The sequence below is a fragment of the Nansenia antarctica genome, assembly GCF_963989245.1.
Source record: "Nansenia antarctica genome assembly, chromosome: 7".
In the NCBI taxonomy this organism is placed as follows: Eukaryota; Metazoa; Chordata; class Actinopteri; order Argentiniformes; family Microstomatidae; genus Nansenia; species Nansenia antarctica.
This window is the reverse complement of record NC_137677.1, coordinates 60,733,543-60,741,042: the sequence shown is the minus strand read 5'-3', so window position 1 is coordinate 60,741,042 and position 7,500 is coordinate 60,733,543.

Below are 7,500 nucleotides of genomic sequence, written 5' to 3'. Positions count from 1 at the left end.
ATGCTGGGTTGGTAATGTGTTTGACGCCATTAACCAGTGCATTTGGCAGCCACAGAAGGCAACATTAGCCCCCCGTTAATACAATCCGACCGGAGGGAATCAGCCCACTTCATGTGATTACCGGATCAATGTTATTTACTGTACGCCGCTTCGCTTCCACAAACAACAACACACTTTAATAACTTTGGTAAAAAATGAGCAGCATATGTCCTAGAGAGAGAGAGAGAGAGAGAGAGAGAGAGAGAGAGAGAGAGAGAGAGAGAGAGAGAGAGAGAGAGAGAGAGACAGAGAGAGAGCAGAGAGAGAGAGAGAGCGCGAGAGAGGGAGAGAGAGAGAGAGCAGAGAGAGAGCAGAGAGAGAGCAGAGAGAGACAGAGACAGAGAGAGAGAGAGAAAGAGAGAGCAGAGAGACACAGAGAGAGACATAGAGAGAGAGCAGTGAGAGAGAGAGAGCGAGAGAGAGACAGAGAGAGAGCAGAGAGAGAGAGAGCGCGAGAGAGACACAGAGAGAGAGCAGAGAGAGAGCAGAGAGAGAGCAGAGAGAGAGCAGAGAGAGAGCAGAAAGAGAGAGAGAGGGAGAGAGAGAGAGAGAGAGAGAGAGAGAGAGAGAGAGAGAGAGAGAGAGAGAGAAAGAGAGACAGAGACAGAGAGAGAGAGAAAGAGAGAGAAAGAGAGACAGAGACAGAGAGAGAGAGAGAGAGAGAGAGAGAGCCCGGGCCAGGATGTCATTAACACGGGTGTTTTAGCGCCAGACTGCATTGATCAGCTGTAATTTAATGAAACAAACAACTAATGTTCCAGCAGAAACAGAGTAAACCAGCCAAATAGAAAAGACCCATTTTGTTGTGCTTTTATGTAGCTTTGGTTTGTCTGATGGTGATAGCGGTCCTTTGTGTAATGGGGGAATACAATATCTAACTGTCCGCATGCACTTTGGCAAGGCACCACATGGTACAGTATCAGCCAATGATGACACTGGCATGGAATATCCAATCACTGCTAAGTAGAGTTAAATACACAGCCATGTGTGCTTGGTTTTCACTATATGGAGTATGAATCCTGGAGGATAATTGCGGAAATCGAACTTAGTCCCGCGTTAAGCTCACATTGACGTCATCGCGTGATTTATGACCGACATTTCAGTTACGCCTTGATTGAGTGGTTTATCATACCAAAACATGGCGATCAGCTCGTGTTGAATTCATTGTTCTTAATCTTAATTAACTGAAGTTGTCGTACTCACGTCACAGAAAGTACTGTACTGCCATGGTTGCCATGGAAGCATCATTACATGGGAGCAGCCCACTGGGATGTGTTGCTGATTCACTGGTGGTGGTGGAGGACGGGGCTCTGCAGCAATCTATTTTCTTCATTCTCTCTCTTTTTTTCTTCTTCTTCTTCTTCCTCTTCTTCTTCTTCTTCTTCTTCTTCTTCTCCTTCTTCTTCTTCTTCTTCTCCGTCTTCCTCTTCTTCTTCTTCTTCTCTCTCTTTTTTTTTTCTTCTTCTTCTTCTTCTTCTTCTTCTTCTTCCTCTTCTTCCTATTCTTCTTCTTCTTCCTCTTCTTCCTCTTCTTCTTCTTCATCTTCTTCCTCTTCTTCTTCTTCTTCTTCTCCTTCTTCTTCTTCTTCTTCTCCTTCTTCTTCTTCCTCTTCTTCCTCTTCTTCCTCTTCTTCCTCTTCTTCTTCTTCTTCTTCTTCTTCTCCTTCTTCTTCTTCCTCTTCTTCCTCTTCTTCCTCTTCTTCCTCTTCTTCTTCTTCTTCTTCTCTCTCTTTTTTTCTTCTTCTTCTTCTTCTTCTTCCTCTTCTTCTTCTTCTTCTTCTTCTTCCTCTTCTTCTTCTTCTTCTTCTTCTTATCTCTCTTTTTTTCTTCTTCTTCCTCTTCTTCTTCTTCTTCCTCTTCTTCCTCTTCTTCTTCTTCTCCTTCTTCTTCTTCTTCTCCTTCTTCTTCTTCCTCTTCTTCCTCTTCTTCCTCTTCTTCTTCTTCTTCTTCCTCTTCTTCTTCTTCTTCTTCTTCTTCTTCCTCTTCTTCTTCTTCTTCTTCTTCTTCAAAGGCTCAGAGGTTTTTGAAACTGCTGGCTCACTCAGCATCTTGTCCTACTAACGACTCCTCATCCCACAGAGGAACATGACTCAGTTGCACGCTAAGAAAACAGACTGTATGTCTGATGTACAAAACAAAGAGCAAACAAACAACCCCCTAATAGCCTACAGCCAAAATGACATCAATCATTTATGCCTGTGAACACAGAAATTAAACAGATCAGAAAGAAGCAAGTTGGTGATCCAATTTTAGATTAGTGAGCGTCAGAAGAATGATTTATAACTCTGTATGGCCATAACACTGGATATCATATCAATAGTTCCCTGTAAACGCTGACTCGGTTATTTTAGCATTAGCTAATGTCAGTCATTCGGGCTCCATGAATAAATTACAGTCAACGTCAATGATTACTTTCAGAAAGAGCGCATTTAAAATGTGTCTATATCATGTTCAACAGAATTTCCTTTGGAGAGAACAATGGAGAGACATAATGAGACTGTCTCTGAAACGACTTTCAAATGAAAACCTCTCATATGTCCTTTTATTTCTGCTGGTCTCTATGATTGAAAAAGCAAACAATGGACTCGAAAATGTTATGACTATTGATCTGACTATTGATATGGGATAATGGTTCTTTACTCATGTGCAGTGTACTGTACAGTCAGAGAGGTATTGCATATTGTCATATGAAATGGATCCATCATTGCCCATGATGACTACTTGAGTCAGCATCGAAGTGGGGGCACAGTTTCACTACTTTGTCGTGGAATGTGTTGGGGCTAGACTGGTCAATGTCTGTCTGTCTGTCTGTCTGTCTGTCTGCATGTCTGCCTGTCTGTCTGTCTGCCTGTCTGCCTGTTTGTCTGTCGGTCTGTCTGTCTAACTGCCTGCCTGCCTGCCTGCCTGCCTGCCTGCCTGTCTGCCTGCCTGCCTTTCTGTCTGTCTGTCTGCCTGCCTGTCTGTCTGCCTGTCTGTCCGTCCATCCATCTGTTTCTCTCACTTTCACCCTCCCTCTCTCTCTCTCTCTCTCTCTGCATCCCTCCCTCCCTCCTTCTCCTCTCTCTCTCTCAGACAGAACACGTCCCTGGCAGGCTGTGTGTTCTGACATGCATCCAAGCCGTCGCCAGGCAGCCGTGGTGGTGACAGCTTGGGTCCCGTGCCTCGCTAGAACCAGAGTGGCCCCGGCCCCGGTCCATATCTCCCACCAACTGTTCTTCGCAGATGAGTCACACAATTGCCACCAGACAGAGCTTTCTCCTTCTCCCTCTCTCATTCTCTCTCTCTCTCTCCCTCTCCCTCTCTCTCCCTCTCTCTCCCTCTCTCTCCCTCTCACATTCTCTCTCTCTCTCTCTCTCTCATTCTCTCCCTCTCTCATTCTCTCTCACCCTCTCCCTCTCTCATTCTCTCTCTCTCTCTCTCATTCTCTCCCTCTCTCATTCTCTCTCTCTCTCTCTCATTCTCTCTCTCATTCTCTCTCTCTCTCCTGTACTCTATCCTCATGTCCGCCAACGCTAGTCTATATATCTGGCTGTTCCCAGTGAGGTCAGAGGTCACTTCACAGGGGCTAACGATGTTGATTCCATCTCAGTGTTCACGGGAATAGCTGTGTGGGTTTGCTGATAGCATACAGCGGCGTGCCATGGGCAGCTAAGCTAAAGCCATGCCGAGCTGATATGCCGATATGCCGTTGTGCCACGGAGCTATGTTAATGCCCAGTTGTACTGTCTCAGCACTGATGGAAGGGTTGGATAGCCTAGCACAGTGTCACGTGGCTATGCTAACGCCATTAGCAATCTCCATATCGGCTCAGGGTGACGTTAGCCTAGCACACGAGGCATCACAATGCTAACGCGTGCTGTGCTGTTACGGCAGGCTGTGCTAGCGTAGTGTCCTCTACCGCAGGGCTAGCAGAGAGTGTCAGGCACCTTCCTTGCCGTGACGAGAGAGGGAGCGGCGGCAACTCTGTCAGATTTCATCTCCTCTCAAACTTGTTCCCGTCTGCGTGTTTGGAGGATTTGGAGGGTGACTCTAATAGCACTTGAAGATAAGGAGAGGAGAGACGGAGAGAGAGAGAGAGAGAGAGAAGAGGGGAAGGAGAAAAGATGTGACGAACAAACTGACGCTGTGGAATAGCTTTTTTAATTAATGTACCTCTTTATCTGGTGAAACTGCAAGGACAGCATGCGTCACGTGTTTTCAGTACAATTAAGGAAAAAGCAGGAAAGTCGTGTAAAAACAGTTTTAATGCAAATTTCTGCTGGTTCTGTACCTTTTTTATCACTAATAGGTGATTGCAACGATTGTATCTTAGCAACCAATTGGATTGAATGACAATGTGACTGCAGGCACTATTCTCAATGACACAGACAGACACACACACACACACACACACACAGACACAGACACAGACACACAGACACAGACACAGACACAGACACAGACACAGACACAGACACAGACACACACACACACACACACACACAGACACACACACACACACACACACACACACACACACACACACACACCGTGTCACCCTCACAGCTCAGTGCATAGGCCTCCATACACAGATGCTCATTCACACAGACAGGTCTTGTTACCTGTCGTCACCCTGAAGTGTCCTCTCTGTGGAGAGCAGCCCTGCTCTGGACCCTGGGGATCAAACACAGGCTAATGGAGCTGTTTGATACAGGCCACAGTTCTAACACACAGAGAGAGAGAGAGAGAGAGAGAGAGAGAGAGAGAGAGAGAGAGAGAGAGAGAGAGAGGGGGGGAGAGAGAGAGAGAGAGAGAGAGAGAGAGAGCAGATATTACACGTTGTGTCTGCAATGTCTGGTTCAATCAACAAGCTACAGCGAAGTATTATTGATCAATGGAGAGTTATCCCTATCTCCCCACTCTCTCTTTTCGACTCTGTCTCACTGCTTTCCTCTCTCTCTCTCTCTCTCTCTCTCTCTCTCTCTCTCTCTCTCTCTGTCTGTCGCTTTGTGTGTCACACACACAAACACACACAACACACACACACACACACACTCTCTCTCTCTCTCTATCTAACTCCATTCAAGCCACACAAGTTTGAGTGTGAGAGAGGAAGGATCCACTTTCGTGCTCATGGGGGTGTCGGGTTTTAGATGAAGGCCTGAGCCTGGAGGGAGAGAGAGAGAGAGAGAGAGAGAGAGAGAGAGAGAAGAGAGAGAGAGAGAGAGAGAGAGAGAGAGAGAGGGAGGGAGGGGAGAGACCAGGGAGAGAGAAACAAAGGAGGGTGAGGGGGGTTTAGTGGAGGGGGAATTACCAAATGTTTTTAATTTGAGAGCCCTAGCGTGTGTCATCGAACTGCACGAACCGCGCTCTGAGTGTGTTTGTTTTGTCAAATACAGAGGACTCGTAAAAAAGATTAGTATAGTGGCTTTAGAAGAGTTTTACATTTTAAAAAGTTTGCTTTGGAATTTTACCAGAGTTACTCATTCATATCCTTGAAATATTGCCAATTCTCTTTTAATATTCTTGATGTGAATAAATGAGCCACTTTCAGCGGCAGACATTGTTCCGAGGTAGATGAACGACCCCAGGGCTGCTCCGGAGGCATCCGGTGGATCTGTTTCTGAAGGTGAAGCTGAATGAGACATTTTATGTTGTTCACGCATGGCTTATGGACCCAAACCAGAGGAAGATGTGGCCGCGTGCTTGTTACTGTACCACGTCCTGCACCCAGTGACTTTCACAGTGTGTGTGTGTGTGTGTGTGTGTGTGTGTGTGTGTGTGTGAGGATACATTCAGAACGTGACACCAGGGTGTTGAAGTGAAACATCAGCAGGTAGGGGTTGCTGTCTTCCCCTCTCTCCTCCCCCCACCCCCCGCCCCCCTGTTTCCCCCATTTCCTTCCATCCACCTCTCCTCTGTCCTCCTCCTCCCCCAACTCCTCCCCCATCCACCTCTTTCCTGTCCTCCCCCTGTCTCTACCTCTCCTCCCCCCTCCACCTCTTCCCTGTCCTCCCCCAACTCCTCCCCTTCCCCTCACCCCTGTCTCCTCCTGTCTCCACCTTTCCTCCCCCTCACCCCTGTCCTCCCCCCTGTCTCCACCTCTCCTCCCCCTCCCCCTCTTCCCTGTCCTCCTCTGTATGCCGTCAAGCAGGACAGAGGACACTCTCATAGCGCTGACACACTTTACAGGCCCAACCCTCTCAGGTGTCTGTTTCTCCTTCTCTCTCCCTCCACACTCTCTCTCTCCATTTCTCCTTCTCTCTCTCTCCTTTTCTCCTTCCCTCTCTCCGTTTCTCATACTCTCTCTCCCTTTCTCGTTCTCTCTCTCCCTTTCGCCTTCTCCCTCTCTCTCTCTCTCTCTCTCCGTTTCTTATTCTATCTCCCTTTTCTCGTTCTCTCTCTCTATTTCTCCTTCTCTCTCTCCTTTTCTCCTTCCCTCTCCCCTCACACTCTCTCGCTCTCACTTGTTCATTCTCTCTCTCTTCTTTCTCCTTCTCTCTCCACACTCTCTCACTCCCTTTCTCCTTTCTCATTCTCTCTCCTTTTCTCCTCTCCCTCTCCTTCTCTCTCTCCCTTCCTCCTTCTCTCTCTCCCTTCCTCCTTCTCTCTCTCCCTTTCTCCTCCTCTCTCTCCCTTCCTCTTCTCTCTCTCCCTTCCTCCTTCTCTCTCTCCCTTTCTCCTTCTCTTCTCCCTTCCTCCTTCTCTCTCTCCCCTTCTCCTTCTCTCTCTCCCTTCCTCCTTCTCTCTCTCCCTTCCTCCTTCTCTCTCTCCCTTCCTCCTTCTCTCTCTCCCTTTCTCCTTCCTCTCTCTCCTTCCTCCTTCTCTCTCTCCCTTCCTCCTTCTCTCTCTCCCTTTCTCCTTCTCTCTCTCCCTTTCTCCTTCTCTCTCTCTCCCTTCCTCCTTCTCTCTCTCCCTTCCTCCTTCTCTCTCTCCCTTCCTCCTTCTCTCTCTCCCTTCCTCCTTCTCTCTCTCCTTTCTCATTCTCTCTCCTTTCTCCTCTCTCCCTCTCCTTCTCTCTCTCCCTTTCTCCTTCTCTCTCTCCCTTCCTCCTTCTCTCTCTCCCTTCCTCCTTCTCTCTCTCCTTCCTCCTTCTCTCTCTCCCTTCCTCCTTCTCTCTTCCTCTCTCTTCTTCTCCTTCTTCTCTCCTTCCTCCTTCTTTCTCTCCCTTCCTCCTTCTCTCTCTCCTTCCTCCTTCTCTCTCTCCCTTCCTCCTTCTCTCTCTCCCTTTCTCTTCTCTCTCTCCTTCCTCCTCTCTCTCTCCCTTCCTCTTCTCTCTCTCACTTCCTCCTTCTCTCTCTCCTTTCTCCTTCTCTCTCTCCCTTCCTCCTTCTCCTCTCTCCCTTCCTCCTTCTCTCTCTCCCTTCCTCCTTCTCTCTCTCCTTCCTCCTTCTCTCTCTCCCTTTCTCCTTCTCTCTCTCCCTTCCTCTCCTTCTCTCTCTCCCTTCTCTCTCTCTCTCCCTTCCTCCTTCTCTCTCTCCCT